Raw genomic sequence first — 17,703 nt, 5'->3', positions numbered from 1 at the left:
GTCCTTTACTTTTATTCCTTTTTAAATGGATGGTTTCAAAGTTTCATGCTTACAAAAGACTTTTGGGCTCATGTCCCTTCCCAAACTGGGGGCATGACAAATACAAGTGCCATCTAGTGGTCAATGGAAGTTTTGCTAAAAATGCAATTATGACTATGCCAGAGAATTTTGATTTTTTCATGTTACCAGCTGGAAGTATACTAACTAAGACACAGATATCATACTTCATTGTAAGTTTTTCCAGGAATAGGCCCCCTCCTGAGGTTGCTGCAGCATAGATAGCTCTGGTCTCTCCATCTCTGAAGGAGGCAATGTGAACGGGAGGGCTTGGACCACAAAGTTGCTCTGCTATATAAAGTGTATTCCCCCAGGCCTGTTATCAAGAGGTTTTGGAATATTTGATATTTGTTCATTTTTTATTCATTCATTCATTTCAACATTGAGTCAATCTTCATTTATTCAGTGCCAACTAGGATTAAAGCGCCATGCTAGGGGATAAAGATTCATCAGACCACATTTTTTTGTCTTTTGAAGAGTTTTGTGATGCTTTTAAAGGTGACTTGGTCATGATCTTAATCTTAAGGGGCTCCTAGCATATTAGAGGAGATAGGAAACTCCTAGCATTGCTCTAGGTGCAATCTTTCGGGAGATAAAATATACATCCACAAAACAGAATGATGGTAGATGGTGGCTGAGTTGCACAGCTCCATCTGTAAATGCTGCAGGAGGGCAGAAAGTTGCCTGTCTTAGTTTAGCACTCTCTGTCATGCCACATAGCTCTGTATATTCTGGAATCAGCAGATGGCTAGTGTAGAAGGCATGATAAAATTTGCTATTTTTCACAGCCAGGTTTATCAACTGCAACACAGCATCTTTATAAAACACAATCAGGGCCTGTCATGGAAGTTCACATTCAAATCATCTATTTTTCTTAAAAATATATGTAGATTTTAGGTAGCTTTTGCAACTAATAAATTGAATAAAAAATTCTAGAGGCTATTTCTTGGCTAATTTGATGATGAAAAAACAAAGAAAAGCTTATATTTGAATTTAGCTGTGGTGAGTTAATAGCAATTCCCCAAATCCCTTTACTTATATCAGCTTTAAATTTTGTAGTGTTTTTCAATCCCACCTCTCCCCATTTTTCTCCTTCATGGCCAAGAATGATTAATTTTATTGACTTAATATTAAACTGATATTTTTACTGTAAATCTTTTCAAACATTCAGAAGTGATTTTGTTTTAATGGTTTGAATTTGTGGAGTTTTTTTTCAGCAATTTCCTGGGTTTTTTCAAGTACTGATGGGAAAGGGAACTTAAAACATGATTTATAAAGCAAGTAATATATGTGACATTCATATTTCCTAATAAAGTCTGCAAGGTGAAAGTTGGTCTTACTTTTTTTCCTTCAAACATTTCCTGAACCACTATTCAATTAAAACCTAACCCAAGGCCCTAGATTGTAATGTATCTAAAAAATTTTTAAAAAATTGGTGTATAATAGTGGGCTTCTTGTTACATTATACATACATGGACATAACATAACAGATTGTTATTTATTAAGGATATTGTTCTTTTATAAGGACATATATGATGCTATCTTTAAAACTTGGATATAAGAAAGCCTTTGGGTGATTTTTATGGCAAAATAAATTTTGGTTATGTTTAAGTATTGATAACATTTTAACTTTTTTTTTTTGCATTGCCTAGAGATTCCATTAACCTTTGTAATGAGGTAAGTAATCTTGATCTTGAGAGTGAGTAATGTTGATATTATGAAATTTTCATGACTAATATATGTTTTGTGAGCCTTATGATTTTCTAAATAAAGAAAACACAGCCATGAGTTGTCAGCCATTAATTCTGAGCTGTGGACTGAGAGTGGGCTACAGTGGCTCCTCTTTTTTGGGTGAAGGACCCTCACTGTCCTCAGATACTCCTGCTAGGCACAGCATTGGCCACAGCTACTCTACCCTAGCAGAGTAAGATTATGTTTTTGTTATTTTTATCAGTTTCTCCTGTTCACCAAATATAAGTTTATATCGTATGTGTTTAATGTTTGTTGTTAATGTTTACATAGGAACAACCTTATATCAACTAGCAAGTCAATAGGCAAGGCTTTGACCTGCCTTTTTGGATGAAGACGCTCCACTCATTTATTTGGCCATTTGTTCCTTCAACAAATATTTATTAAGTACCCTCCATCTATCAGGTATTTTTCTAGGTTCCAGAGTTTCAACAAACCCTAAAATAGGGACATAAAATAACCCATAAAACTGTGGACAAAGTAGGCCACTGTTCTGACCTATAGGCTTACATTCTAGTAGGTGGATATGGATAGTAAACAAAGCAAATGAGTAAAACATATAGTATTCAGATGGTGACAAGTGCTATAGAGGAAAAAGAGAACAGGAAATGGGGAGAGGAAGTTCCAGGGAGAATGAAGGGGTTCAAATTTAAATAAAATTGTTAGAGAAGACCTCAATGAAAAGGTGATATTTGAACAAAGAAAAGAAGGCAAAGGAGTGAGCCATGTAAATGTATCTGGGGGAAGAGTGTTCTAGGTAGAGGAAAGAGCAAGTACAAAGACCCGGAGGTAGGAGAGTGCTTAGTGTTTTTAACTGAACCACAAAGGGGCCAGTAAAGCAGGAGCAGTAGTAGAGGGGAGAGTCCAGGAGATGAGGTCAGAGATGTAATGGGGCCAAATAATGTAGATTATTGTAAGGACTTGGACATTTAGTGAGAGAGGCGGACAACCACTGAAGACTTTTAAGCATTTTAAGTTTTTATCTGATTTATGTTTTGAAGTAATCATTATGGTTCTTTCATTGAAATGGGGACCACGGTCATCAGCTAGAGTGAGGATGAGGAAGAAGGTGCTAGAAGATAGAAGAGAGATCATGATGCAGTTGCCTAGAAGAGTAGAACAATGATTTGATTAGGAAATATATTATGACAGATGACTAAGAGAAGAGAGGATGAGGCAGAGGAGCTGGTTGTAAAGGAAAGTGATTTAGTGGTTGACTCTGGAATTTAGACTGGGTAAGTAGAGAAGGGCCAGGTCAGTGAGAAGGTGTTAGGACCAATGGATTGAAGGGGTCACACTGCAGGATTGTAGGGCACGTGACAGAGTGATCTAGTCAGAGAAGAACCTTGAAATTGAGATGGCAGTACGAAAACTGGATTCATTTAGGGCATTGTGAGGAAGTTCTCTTTCTTTCTTTCTTTTTTTAAAAATATTTTTTAAAATTGTTGATGTACCTTTATTTTATTTATATGTGGTGCTGAGAATTGAACCTAGTGCCTGACATATGATAGGCAAGCGCTCTACCACTGAGTTACAATCCCAGCCCAAGGAAGTTCTCTTTCTTTAATGAAGTATGAAATGCCCAGGAAAAATGTTGATTATAATAGAATCCTTTTGAATCATGCCATTCATTTTAGATTTTTTTTTCTAAATATTTTAACTTTTAGAACAACCAGCAGAAGATATCTTCAATAAGTGATTTAGAAGTTCAGTGCTCAGTTTTTAGATTGCACTAAGGGAAAAAAAAACCCAAACCTACACTATAACAAATGCATCTTTACAGGATTATTTACCTTAGCAAAATGACAACAAACAAACAAAACCTAAGTAGGACCAATATGAAGGAGAAAAATTTCCCCTGTTAAGTTGTAAATTCTCAGTGAACAAATGAAAGGGACATTTATGCTTTCCATGTACCAGGAACTAACTGTACAGTAGGAAAACACTTGTGGATGTTAGCATATTAATGTTTACAAAACCCAAACACAAGATTATCTCGTAAGTCTTTACCTTAAGTGCATTCACCTCATTTACAAAATCACACTATCTTTTGCTTTTAAAAGGAGGCTATTAGACTTGATATACAATTTGGACTACTTGAAAAATCTCATCAGAATGTGTAAGGATCCCTTGTGTTAAGTTGGAAGGAGGATTTGAAAACATCTGTTTTTGTTCTTGTTTTCCATTAATCTTTCTAGGAATTGATATTTCAATCTCTGTGTGTGGTTAAACATCAAAGATACTTATTCAGTTATTTTGAAGAAAGAAATTAGAAGTAGCTTAAATAGAAGGCCCGTCCCCCTTTTTAGGAGGCAATACTACAATAAATATAGATTTTGTTGTTCTATAGTATCCAAAATTCAAAAACTTTTAAAAAAGTTTTGTTATATTATGAATATATATGACAGATTTATATTTGTGTTCTCATCTACATTTCTTCCTATGAGAAAGCATTTATTTAGAAGAGACAAAGTTTCAGAGAATCTAGTAAGTATCCTTAAATATAATTGACTGAGTCCACCATAAAAGCCCCCAATTACTTTAAAAAGTGATTAAATATTTGATGGGTTTTTAGGTAGAAATGGAATTACATTTCTTTATGTTCCTTCAGGGGCTACAACTGGGTTTAAATAATAGAAGTAATTGGGAAGCATATTTTGATTAACAGAGTGGGAGAGAAAGGAGTGCTACTATGTACTGGGCACCACACTGAACAGCATTTCATAAGCTGCTTCTTTGTCTAATCATCATAATTATCAATACAATTAGGAACTGTTTTTTTTAAAAGACTAGTTATGTCCCAGGCACTGTGTTCTAAGTCTAGGAATATAACTGAAAAAGCAGATAAAGTTTTTGCCATTTGTGGTATTGATGAGGTAGAGTCTTATAGAAAAGGAGACTGAAATTTCAAGAGGACAGCTTATAAATGTTGCCAATAAGGAAACTTGAATTTGAACCTAAGCACTTCTAATAAAAGGTGATACAGCCTCCACTTGGTGACACTTGATTTTGGATCCAAGTTATTATCTGTAAGGAAGCCAAGGAGCCATAAGGACAGATGCCAGCTGAGGTCAAGCCAATGGCCGGTATCACCTGCAAGACATCTGAGTGAGAAAGCCTACAGATGAGTCTAGCCCCTAGCCTTTGAGTAGCCCCAACTGATGTCTCATGGTTAGACATGTAGGCTTGTTCTCTGTCTACCACAGTGCAGTGAGAGCTACTGATGGGACAGGCTGCTTAGTTGAGAGGTGACTTGCATCACCAAGTGTTGTTGGATAGAGGCTGGCTGATCACAATTAGGAACATCATCAGAGGGAAGTCAGCCTTTTGAATACAAAGTTGAAATAGATGTCCTCCAAAGTTCCCTTCCATTCTGTGATCCTATGGGACAGGCCCCTCCAAGTGGGATAACCAAAATGGGCAATGTTGTGGTGTGTAGGATGATTTTAAAGAGGACTACTTCTTGCAGAAATAGATTTGAAAATGACAGAATCCGGCCTTGTGAGATTTGAAGTCCACCTTTGTCTCCCTATAATTAACTAAGTCCACCATAAAAGTCCCCAATTACTTTGAAAGGGGACAGAAAAGAAGGGAGTATTCTTCCATATAAGCCCATAGAAAATCGTGTAGGTTGTTGTCTTTGATACCAACAAATGGTGCCTATTTACCTTCTGTTTCTCCATTCACTTTGGTCTCATGATGAGTCACTGCTTGGTTCATCCTCTATTCCAATGACACTGCAAGCTTCTCTGTCCTCATGATGTAATGTAGTTTTCTTACTGTGCCCTTGTTCTGGCCTGCTCACCTCAAACCCTGCTTTATTGTCCAGTTACCTGGAGCTGTTCCAACCTTCTCTTCAATACTTAGATTTCTCATCTATTAGCCTACCTTTGGGTCTTTTTGGACAATGTTTTGACAGGGGATAGTGGTAACATTAATAGAAACAGTAACAACAATCACACAATAAAAAACAATTTTTACAACAGTGACAGGTACTGTGCTAAGTGTTTCACATTATCTCACTTAATCCTCTTATCCCCACAAGGAAAGTAATATTATCTACACTGTACAAACAGAGAAACAGAAGCATGTAATTAAATAACTTGTGCAAGATCACCAGTAAGAGGGAGAATCAAGAATCATCATGGATTTTGAACCCACAGTCTAAACTCTGCCATTTTATGAAGTGCACTCAGAGAGTAAGGATGGGTGGCAAAATGCTGGGAACTTAATATAAGTTTTCCTGCCTAATTGTCATAATAACCCTGTTATTAGAACATTATAGGTTCTAAAACATATCTAAAAACTCATTGACACTCTTCCCATTGAGAGATGGACTCTGTGTTCTTTCTCCTTGAGTCTGGGCTGATCTTAGTCATGAGTTGACCATATAATATGGTAAAAGTGGTAAGTGACTTCTAATACTCAGTCATAAAAGGTGGTACAGCCTCCACATGGTGACACTTGATTTTGGAACCAATTTATTATCTGTAATGAAGCCAAGGAGTCATAAGGAGAGATGCCAACTGAGGTCAAACCAACAGCCAATTAGGCCTGCAGATGATTCTAACTCCTAGCCTTTGAGTTGCCCCAACTGATGTCTCATGGTGTAGGGATAAGTTTTCTCCATTGAGCTCCTGACCAAATTGTAGACTTGTGAGCAAAATAAATGATTTGTTGCTTTCAGTCACTGATTTTGGTGTGACTAGTTACACACAGAAACTAGTTTGGGTTCAAGGTCAAGTAACTTTTACTCTTCCATATTGTTGCTTTTTCAGAAACTAAACTTGATGAAGGACAATAAGGAACTATTATAGCAACTTGGTAGGGATAATGAAATGGTAGCTTTGATTTAGGAACATTAGTCCAGTAGAGACTCTCAAAGCAGATTGGAAAGGAGATGGTGCATTCACCATAGCATATTTCAGCAAACAGAAGGTACCACTATTTGTAATACTATATTTATTATTAAAAAAAGAAAAAGTACTCATGTTAGGATTTCTAGTGGGAGACTCCTACATATAACTGAGACACTAGAAGGCTAAGCTTTCAGTTTAATAGAAAATGAGAAACAAGTTTGTCATGCATGGAGGGACAGCAAGAAAATGTTACATATACATAATTGCACAGCATATATAATTCCTTACACATTATACAAATAATTATAATTATTTATTTAAATTTATAAACTTGACATGATATGACGGGAATAAAATCCTTTCAGAATTTAAATAACTAACCAGTGACTCACTCAGATTTCTTTCTTTCTTTTTTTAGTTGTAGATGGACACAATACCTTTATTTTGTTTGTTTTTATTTTTATGTGGTCCTAGGGATTGAACCCAGTGCCTCATGCATGTAGGCAAGCACTCAACCACTGAGCCACAACCCTGGCCCCTCAGGTTTCTTATCTTAATTTATCCTGACAGTGAGGAGCACATAGACATACATCCACACACATGACATAAATAAACCACGATCATCAAGAATAACAACACAAACCTCAAACAGAGAATTGAATTTTAAAAATTTCAGCCTAGTAGTGCTGTTGATGACTGACAAATGCAAAAGCAAATCCTCTCTGGAAGATTTGGAAGACCTAGAAGAATCTGACTTCAATCTATAACAACAGCAATTATAAGACATCACTGAGGGTTAAATGTTATAGAATATAAAATGTTTGCCTATTTCAGAAATATTAAAATGTGTACAAAATTTTCATTTTAGAATAGTTAAATTAGAGCAATTTTGACATGAGGAACTGGAAGTAGAAATTAATAATTATTGACCAATATGTTAGCAAGGTGCCAGTTACTATGCAAGGTGCCAGAATGGGACATAAAAATGGATGTGTGGGGGCTGGGGTTGTGGCTCAGCGGTAGAGCATTTGCCTAGCATGTGCGAGGTCCTGGGTTCAATCCTCAGCACCACATAAAAATAAATAAAATAAATATAAAAAATGGATGTGAATGTACATTTCTTATCATTTACATTCTATTTGTTTCCTAGGGTTTCTGTAACCAAGTATCATAAATTTGGTGTCTTAAAATAACAGAAATTTACTCTCTCACATATCTGGAGGCCAGAAAATCCTCGAATCAAATTTTCGGGAGTGACTTGTTCCCTCTGAAGCCTCTAGGGGTGTATCCTTTCTAGATAGCTTCTTCTAGATTCTGGTTACTCAGGAGTTCCTTGACTTGCAGCTTGAACACTTCTGTCTGTGATTCCTTTGTCTTGCGGGATGGTCCCTGTATGTCTATCTTCATATGGTATTTTCCTGTTCTTATAAGGATGCCAGCCATATTGGATTAGAGCTCATTCTAATGATTTCAACTTGACTACATCTACAAAGGCCTGTTTCCAAGTAAAGTCACAAGTACTGTGAATAACACATCTTTTTGGAGGACATGATTGAACCTGCAATATGTTGTTTTTGCCATTTGTTGCTGCTCAAAGAGGATACCACAGACTGGGCAACTTGTTAACTATACAAGTTTATTTGGGTCACATTTCTGGAGATGGGGAAGTCCAGGAGCACTTTAATGGCATCTGGTAAGGGCATTCTTGGTGTGATATAACATTATGGAAGGGCAGTGAGTGTGCATGAGAGACAAGAAAAGGGTATTGAAAACCCCTTTTTGGTAATTAAACCTGCTCTGATGATGACATTAATCCATTCATGAATCCACTATGCTGTCATGAACTAATCACCTCTTGAAATTCCCACCTCTTAATACTGTTAAAATGGCCATTGAAATTTAACATGAGTTTTGGAGGGGATATTAAAACTATAGCATATACCATGATTTTTATATTTGAGGGACCCATTTCTACTTTCCCAGTTTTCATCTTGAGCTTCTCATTCCCTGTGCTCATACTAAAACTCTACTGAGCCATTTTCTCTTGTCCTATCTCAAATGATTGTGCCTGACATTAAAAAGGCAATAAAAGAGAATAAAATCATGACATTTTCAGGTAAATGGATGGAGTTAGAGGAGATAATGCTAAGTGAAGTTAGCCCATCCCCCCAAAACAAATGCCAAATGTTTTTTTTTTTTTTTTGATATAAGGAGGCTGATTCATAGTGGGATAGGGAGAGGGAGCATAGGAGGAATAGATGAGGTCTAGATAGGACAGAGGGATTGGAGGGGAAGAGAGGAAGCATGGGGTTATAAATGCTGGTGGAATATGATGATCATTATCATATAAGTACATGTATAAAGACATGAATTGGTGTGGATATACTATGTATACAACTAGAGATATGAAAAATTGTGCTCTATATATGTAATAAGAATTGTAATACATTCTGTTATATATAAATAAAAAAGCACAAAATAAACAAGTTTAATGATGAAAAAATATATTATATATTATAAATATATATTCTATGAAATATGTATTTTATTTACTTTACATATATTTTGATAAAAATGTTTTAAATTTTAATGGGGTTGCAAAATAAAAAAGGTTGGAGGCCACTCAATCCACATACTTGTTTATTTCTTATTATACACTGCCTTGAATTAATGATGAAGTCTGCACCTATGTATTCATGCATATTATATCATAAACTTGATGAATCACAAAAAAGGCAATAAATCCATCTTCATTAAAGTGTAAATGAATGTTTCTAGGTCTCTAGGGGGATGTTTTTACTGACTAAGTAGAGAATATTTAGAGAGGTAGAAGATTTAGAGAGTAACTAGTTTGAGGACTGGTAAGATAAAGCCTTCAACTTTAGGTATGTTTAGGTATGTTGATTTGAAAATTCACAAGAGAATATTTAATGAAGGGAGTTTTCAATAGCTGTCTATGTAGCCCTGAGAGCTCAGAGCTATAGACTTGAAAATCACAGGTACCACTTTGGGTAAGTTTTTAGAGGAATTGAGTGTGAAAAATTGCAGAATCTAAGAGGTAACAGCTATACCAGTGAAGAAAATGGAGAAGGAGTAGCCACAGAAGAGAACATCTGGATAGAAGTGTCAGAGAATTCAAGAGAGGAAATAATTTTTAAAAAATCATTAAATGTTGATAATGCTGTGTCAAATGCTGAAAAAATATTAAGGATAACGAGAACTGAGAAAAATTCATTTGTTTTAGCTTCAAGAGTTAGTCATTAGTGACCTTCAAGATAGATATTTCAGTGGAGTGTAGAGGAAATGTAATCTGAGGTGTTTAAGAAGAGATTTGGTGACTGTTTAGTGACAATAGGAAAGGTGATGTGTAGACCGTATAATTAAATTTGTCAGAAAAGCAGAGAAATTCAAAAGTAGCATGGAAAATCAGTAGGATCAACAAAGACATTACTGTGCATTTAAAATGAGACACATTTTTGATAAATTTAGTGTTCTATAGCTTGAGTGTTTAGTTTCCAATTCAGTCTAGAGCTAAAACAAAGGAGGCAGTTGAGTTACAAAGGCAGAGAAATTATGTGACTTTTGGCTTAATAAATCGAAGGTGTGTCATTTAGGTGTGCTAGAAAGTGGGTCTATAGCTAGCATTGAAAAAGAGAAATGGAAGAGAAGGGATGAAGAAAAATGTGTATGGTGGAACAAAAATTGTTAGGTCAGGGAGCAGAATCACAGGGTGTTGGGTCACGGAGGGTCTGAGCAAGCCTTTCAATTTACTGATGAGGCAGTTGAGGTTCAGAAAGGAAACTTGGGAGTTCTGAGTATCAGTGAAAACCATTTGAACTGTTTGACAAGGGGGCGGAAGAGTTGTTTTTCCTTTTCCTCAGGCTGAGGAGGATTCCATGGCACTATTATTGCTTCCTATGGGGGTATTGGATTACAGACAAAAAGTTACTATCTACTCCTCTCCAGAGGATGTTGGTGACCTGAGAGTTGAGTATTGTCCACACTTGAAAAAGAGTCTCCTTCTCAGACAACTTCTAGAACTAATTTGGCTGTGTTTTGCAAATAGGGTGGAGAAATGTAGACCCATATTGTTGCCTCCCCAGGGTCATCATTAGCCAGACCAGCTGGCTAAAAATCTAAAAAGCCTGTGGCTATGGAAACCAACCCTACTGAAGAAAGATTGATTACAAAAATAAGCCTCTTTTCTTTTCAAGTTGGTTTTCTGGAATGATACCTTGGTCCTTTGAATTAGCTCTTGCAGAAATACCAGGTTGGATTATTGAATCTTCTCAGTCAATACCTTATCACAGGTTTTTAAAATGTCCTTCCCTGTGTGATCTGTTTGGTTCTGTTGAAGATAATGATAAATACTTGAATTTCCTACACATGAAGGTTTTTGCATTATGAACTCATCATATGCTTCATTTTCTACATATGAAATAACTGGAATTCCTGAGATGGAGAAAAGAGGGTCTGTAGTGCTGGCCATACCTTGGCTGCAGGGATTCAGAGTGATGGAAGGAATAGTAAGCTGGGAGTTTGATATTCGTGTATCTATCTATATGCAAATATCAGTTTCCTTCTCCAAAAATATTTTTTTCTTCTTCATTGAGGTTTGGAAATATGATATGTCTCATGTGCCAGCAAACTCATATATATGTTATATACATGTATTTATTATATCCACACACACATCGGAATTCATTAAACACTTGGAAATTTCATATGCAGAGATAATAGTCACTAGAGTTGAAGGACAGAGGGAATGTGTAACAAAAGCATAGAGAGTGTTTATTAAATTTTTGGAGGAGGTCATTTGAGCTGTTTTCTTCTGACTTTATCTTTTGTCTCCCTTGCTGTTGTACAGTTTTTACATTATCATTCTAGACAGCACCGCAAAACCCGAGGCAGCCCATTTAGAAATCTCTCTTAACATATTAAACTGAATAGCAAGTAGATAATTTCAATCATAACTTGCAGCCAATAAAAACCTTCCATAAACTGGCAGACTCTCAAAACCTTTGAAGGCTTCCTCTTTACAGAATTCTATAGGATATTAAAATTAAGTTCAGACTTTAGAAGGAAATTCTGTGGGTGGTAAAGATGAGAAAACATCTCAAGGTCTTTCAGAATCATAAATCCAGGCACAGAGCTGTGTTTTAGTTATGGATTGAGAGTCTGTCTTCACTCCTTTTCCTAAACAGTAGTCAAAAGCTAACTACCAGTAATTCTGCCTCCTAGAAACAGCTTGCACAAGATGCTGGAACAGGAGGTGTACAGGATAAAAGAAAGAAGATTGGAGCAAAGGGCACCAATAAGAGAAAAAAAAAACTAGAGTGGAAAAAAAATCAGCAAGAGTCGTACACTCAGAAATTTCACAGCATATTAAAGAGGTCACTTCCCTGTTTTAGAACAAGACTTCTGCTTAACTACTTCAAAGAGAAGCTCTTCTGTTTTAAAATATAACTCCAAAGAAGGAACCATGACCTCCATCTATAACCCATTAAAATATTGAATAACTCTTCCTGCCAAGATTTAAGTTCATTTGTTTTGTCATAACCAAGTCAAACTTATTCTGAGTTTAGATAAAATAGCTCGGACACCAACCCTTTGGGTTAGTCATTCTTATGTGTGTAGGCTATAGTTAGGCATTTACTTTTAAGAGACTATAATTCTTTTATCCTTAATTTTTAGACACCTTAATCATCTTGATTTCTTTCCTCTAAATTCTTCAAAGTTCTTTGTATATAAAAATATTACCTTGGTTCTTACCTATGATTATCCTAGGGTCATATTTCTCTTTTTTTAATGATACTAGAGGTTGAACCCAGGATTGCTTGACCTCTGAGCTATACCCCAACCCTTTTAAAATTTTTAAAAATTTGTTCTTTTTAGTTATACATGACAGTAGAATGTATTTTGACATATCATACATACATGGGGTATAAATTCCCATTTTTGTGCACTCCAACCCTTTTAAAAATTTTATTATGAGATAGGGTCTTACTGAATTGCCTAGGCTGGTTTGAACTTGAAATCCTCCTGCTTCAGCTCCTCAAGAAATTAGGATTACAAGTGTGCACCACTGGACTTGGCTCATGTTTCTCATTTGAATTCTAGAAAACATGAAAACGTTGCAGCAGTTTTTAATTTTATTCCCTTGCCAAATATGTGATGGATGTTGTTCACATGTGTAACAATGTTAAAATTGAAATTTCTTCCCAAACCCAAAGACATAATTAGTGTTGCATATTAAAGGAGGAGGTAGTTCTTATGCAGAATTTCCAAAGGAGTAAACTAAGAACTGGTTACAGGATTCTGGGATCCTTTACCCACATACAGGTCATAAAAGGGTAGAGAGGATGGGAATGATCTTAAGAGTATAAGGATTTCTTTGGAGAGAGTTTTGCTCAGGCCTATCTTCTTCTGCAAGGAGGTGGTTTGAGAGTGTATTTTTCAAATCAAGAGACAGGAGATTTAACAGATGGCAAGGATAACTTGATATATATCTTCTGTGGTTATCTGGAGTCTGATGGAAAATCTAAGAGGCAAAGACCAGCCTGATACCTTCTTTTACCACACCACAATGTTATGGGACTTATGTAGATAATAAAATGGTTACTGGAAAGAAGCAGATTAACACATCTATCATTTTACATGGTTACTTTTTTTGTGACAAGGTAGCTAAAATCTACTTATTTAACAAAAATCCCTAACATTAAAAAAAAAAAATATATATATATATATATATATATATATATATATATATTTAGTTGTCAATGGGCCTTTATTTTATTTATTTATATGTGGTGCTGAGAACGAACCCAGGGCCGCCTTACATATGCTAGACAAGCCCTCAACCACTGAGCCACAACTCCAGCCCTGCCTAACAATTTTATTGAGCATAGGCCTCATATTGTACACCAGATCTCTAGAATTGCTTGTGGTATGTATCTGCTGCTTTGTATCCACTGACCTACATCTCTCCATTTATCCTACCTCCACCCATGGTGACCACTTTTTTATTCCTTATCTCTGTATATTTGAGTTTTTAAAAAAATCCATCTGTAAGTAACATGGTGAAATATTTTTCTTTCTCTTTGACTTATTTCACTTTGTATAATGTTCTCTAGGACCAGCCATGTTGTGGCCAATGGCAGGAGCTCCTTCTTCTTCTTTGGGAAAAAAAAAAAAATATATATATATATATATATATATATATATAGAGAGAGAGAGAGAGAGAGAGAGAGAGTAGATGGACACTATCTATCTATTTATTTATTTATTTTTATGTGGTGCTGAGGATTGAACCCAGGGCCCCACACCTGCAAGGCAAGTCCTCTACCACTGAGCTACAGCTCTAGCCCCAGGAGCTCCTTCTTTTTTAAGGCTCAAATTACACACACACACACACACACACACACACACACACACACGTGTATTTTTATATATAGTATATGAAAAAAGTAATATTCATATCACATTTTATTTTTCTAGGCTCTATGTTATTATGTCACATTTTCTTTATCCATTTGTCTGTTAATGGACGCTTAGGCATTTCCATATCTTAGCTATCGTAACTGACGCTGCAGTAAACTTCAGAGTGAATGTATCTTTTTGAGGTGGGGATTTCATCCTCTTTGGACATGTACCCAGAGGGTCATATGGTAGTTCTATTTTTAATTTCTTTATGAAGCTCCATGCTGTTTTCCATAGTGTCTGTACCAATCTACATTCCTACCAATAGTGTCCTAGGATTCCCTTTCTACCCCCCCTTGCCAACATTTGTTGTCTCTTGTCTTTTTGATGATAGCCATCTTAACAGCTGTGAGGTGCTATTTCACAGTGTGGGTTTTCTTTTTTTGACACCAGGGATTGAACTCAGGGGCACTCGAATACTAAGCCACATCCCCAGCCCTATTTTGTATTTTATTTAGAGACAGGGTCTATTTACAGACAGGTCTCAAATGCCATAATTTTATCTTTCTTTACAGCTGAGTAATATTCCATTGTGTATATATACCACATTTTCTTTATCCAGTCATCTATTGTAGGGTACCTAGGTTGTTTCCATAGCTTGCTTAGCCTCTCATTTTTCCTGAGGCTGGCTTTGACTTGTGGTCCTTCTGCCTCAGTTTCCTGGGCTGCTGGGATTATAGGCCTGCACCACTGCACCTGGCTCACAGTGGCTTTAATTTGCATTTTCCTGATGATAATGATGTTAAGCATCTTTTTATACATCTGAAGGACATTTTTATGTTTTTTGGGGGGGAGAAATGTCTGTTAAAATCCTTTTCCCATTTTAAAACCCAGTCATTTGTTTTTCTGCTACTGAGTTATAATAGTTCTTTGTAAATTTTGGATGCTAACCTTTTTATCAGATATGTGGTTTGCAAATCTTTTTTCCTATTCTGAAGTTGCATATTATTATTGTTGATTGTTTCCTTAGCTGTGGACGTTTTTAGTTTTATGTGGTACTATGATTTTTGTGGCCAAAATAATAAAACATTATTTTTTTCATTTTATTTTTATTTTTCATTTGTTCTTTGTAGATATCCATGGCAGTAGACTGTATTTTGACATATTATACATATATGGAGTAAGTATAACTTGTTCCAGTTAAGATCCCATTATTGTGGATGTTTATGATGTGGAGTCACATTGGTTGTGTATTCATATATAAGGATAGGAAATATATGCATGATTCATTCTACTGTCTTTTCTATTCCCATCCCCCAAACTTTCCTTTCATTCCTCTTTGTCTAGTCCAATGAATTTCTAATTTTCCCCTCCTTGTTGTGGGTTAGCATCCACATATCAGAGATCCATATATTCTGGCTTTGGATTTTGGGGAATGGCTTATTTCACTTAGCATGATATTCTCCAGTTACATCCATTTACTGGCAAATGCCATAATTTCATCCTTCTTTACAGCTGAGTAATATTCCATTGTGTATATATACCACATTTTCTTTATCCAGTCATCTGTTGTAGGGTAACTAGGTTGTTTCCATAGCTTGACTATTATGAATTGAGCTGCTATAAACATTGATGTGGCTGCGTCACTGTAGTATGCTGATTTTAAGTCTTTTGGGTATAAATCTAGGAGTGGGATAACTGGATCAAATGGTGGTTCCATTCCAAGTTTTCTGAGGAATCTCTGTACTTCTTTCCAGAATGACACCAATTTTGCAGTGCCACCATCAGTGTACCTTTTCTCCCATATCCTTGCCAGCATTTATTGTTACTTATATTTTTGATCATTGCCATTCTGATTGGGGTGAAATGGAATCTCAATGTAGTTTTAATTTGCATTTATCTAATTGCTAGAGAGGTTGAATGTTTTTTCATTTATTTTTGACCATTCACATATCTTCTTATGTGAAGTGCCCGTTCAGTTCCTTAGCCTATTTATTGATTGGGTTGTTGTTGTTGTTATTATTTTCATTATTATTATTATTTTTGGTGTGAAGTTTTTTGAGTTCTTGGATATCCTGGAGATTAATGCTGTATCTGAGGTGCTGGTGGTAAAAATTTTCTCCCATTCTGTAAGCTGTCTATTCATATTCTTGATTGTTTCCTTGGTGGTGAAGAAGCTTTTTAGTTTGATACTGTGCCATTTATTTATTCTTGATTTTACTTCTTGTGTTTTAGGCGTGTTGCGAGGAAGTTGGTTCCGAGGCCAACATGGTGGAGAGTTGGGTCAACTTTTTCTTCTAGAAGGCGCAGAGTCTCTGGTCTAATGCTGAGGTCCTTGATCCATTTTGAGTTGAGTTTTGTACAGGGTGAGAGAGTTTCAGTTTCATTCTACCACGTAATAGATTTCCAGTTTTCCCAGCACCACTTGTGGAAGAGACTTTCTTTCCTCCAGTGCGTGTTTATGATGCCTTTGTCTAGTATGAGATAATTGTATTTATGTAGGTATGACTTTGTATTCTATTCTGTTCTATTGGTCTTCATGTCTGTTTTTGTGCCAATACCATGCCCTTTTTTGTCACTATAGCTTTGTAGTATAATTTAAGGTCTCATATGTCACCTCCTGTGTCCCTTTTCTCGTTAAGGATTCCTTTGGCTATTCTGGGTCTCTTGTTTTTCCAAATGAATTTCATGACTGATTTTTCTATTTCTATGAAGAACATCATTGGAATTTTAATTTCACTAAAACTGTATAGTATTTTTGGTGGTATGGCCATTTTGACAATATTAATTCTGCCTGTCTAAGAACATGGGAGGTCTTTCCATCTTCTAAGGTCTTTAATTTCTTTCTTTAGTGTTCTGTAGTTTTCAATGTAGAGGGTTTCACCTCTTTTGTTAGATTGCTTTTCAAATATTTTAATTTTTTGAGGCTATTGTGAATGGGATAGTTTTCCCTGATTTCTCTTTCAGTTGATTCGTCATTGATGTATAGGAATGCAAGTGATTTATGGGTGTTAATTCTATATCCTGCTACTTTGCTGAATTCCTTTATGAGTTCTAGAAACTTTCTGGTGGAGTTTCTTGGGTCTTCCAAATATAGAATCATGCCATCAGCAAACAGGTATAGTTTGATCTCTTCTTTTCCTATTCATATCACTAATAAAGCATTTTTTAAAAAACATATTTTTACTAGTTGTTGATTGTCCTTTGTTTTATTTATTTATTTACATGAAGTGCTGAGAATCAAACCCAGTGCCTCACACATACTCGGCAAGTGCTCTATCACTGAGCCACAACCCAAGCCCCCTTAATAAAGCATTTTTGAACTTTTAAGTGTGTTATACAAAATATCATTGCCAAGGCCATTATCAAGCAGTTTCCCCCTAGGTTTTCTCCTAGGAGGCTTATGGTTTTAGGTCTTACATTTAAGCCTTTTACTCATTTTGTATGGTGTAAGATAAAGGTCCGATTTCTTTATATTGCATGTGGAGATCCAGTTTCCTCAGGACTGTTTATTGTGGAGACTCTCCTTTCCCATTGTGTCTGCTTGGTGCTTTTGTTGAAAATTAGCTTTCTAAGGGAAAAAGAGGGAGAAAGGGAGTTGCATGGAAGATGGAAGGAG

This window comes from Urocitellus parryii, chromosome 3 (genome assembly GCF_045843805.1).
Source record: "Urocitellus parryii isolate mUroPar1 chromosome 3, mUroPar1.hap1, whole genome shotgun sequence".
In the NCBI taxonomy this organism is placed as follows: domain Eukaryota; kingdom Metazoa; phylum Chordata; class Mammalia; order Rodentia; family Sciuridae; genus Urocitellus; species Urocitellus parryii.
This window is presented reverse-complemented; position numbering follows the sequence as displayed.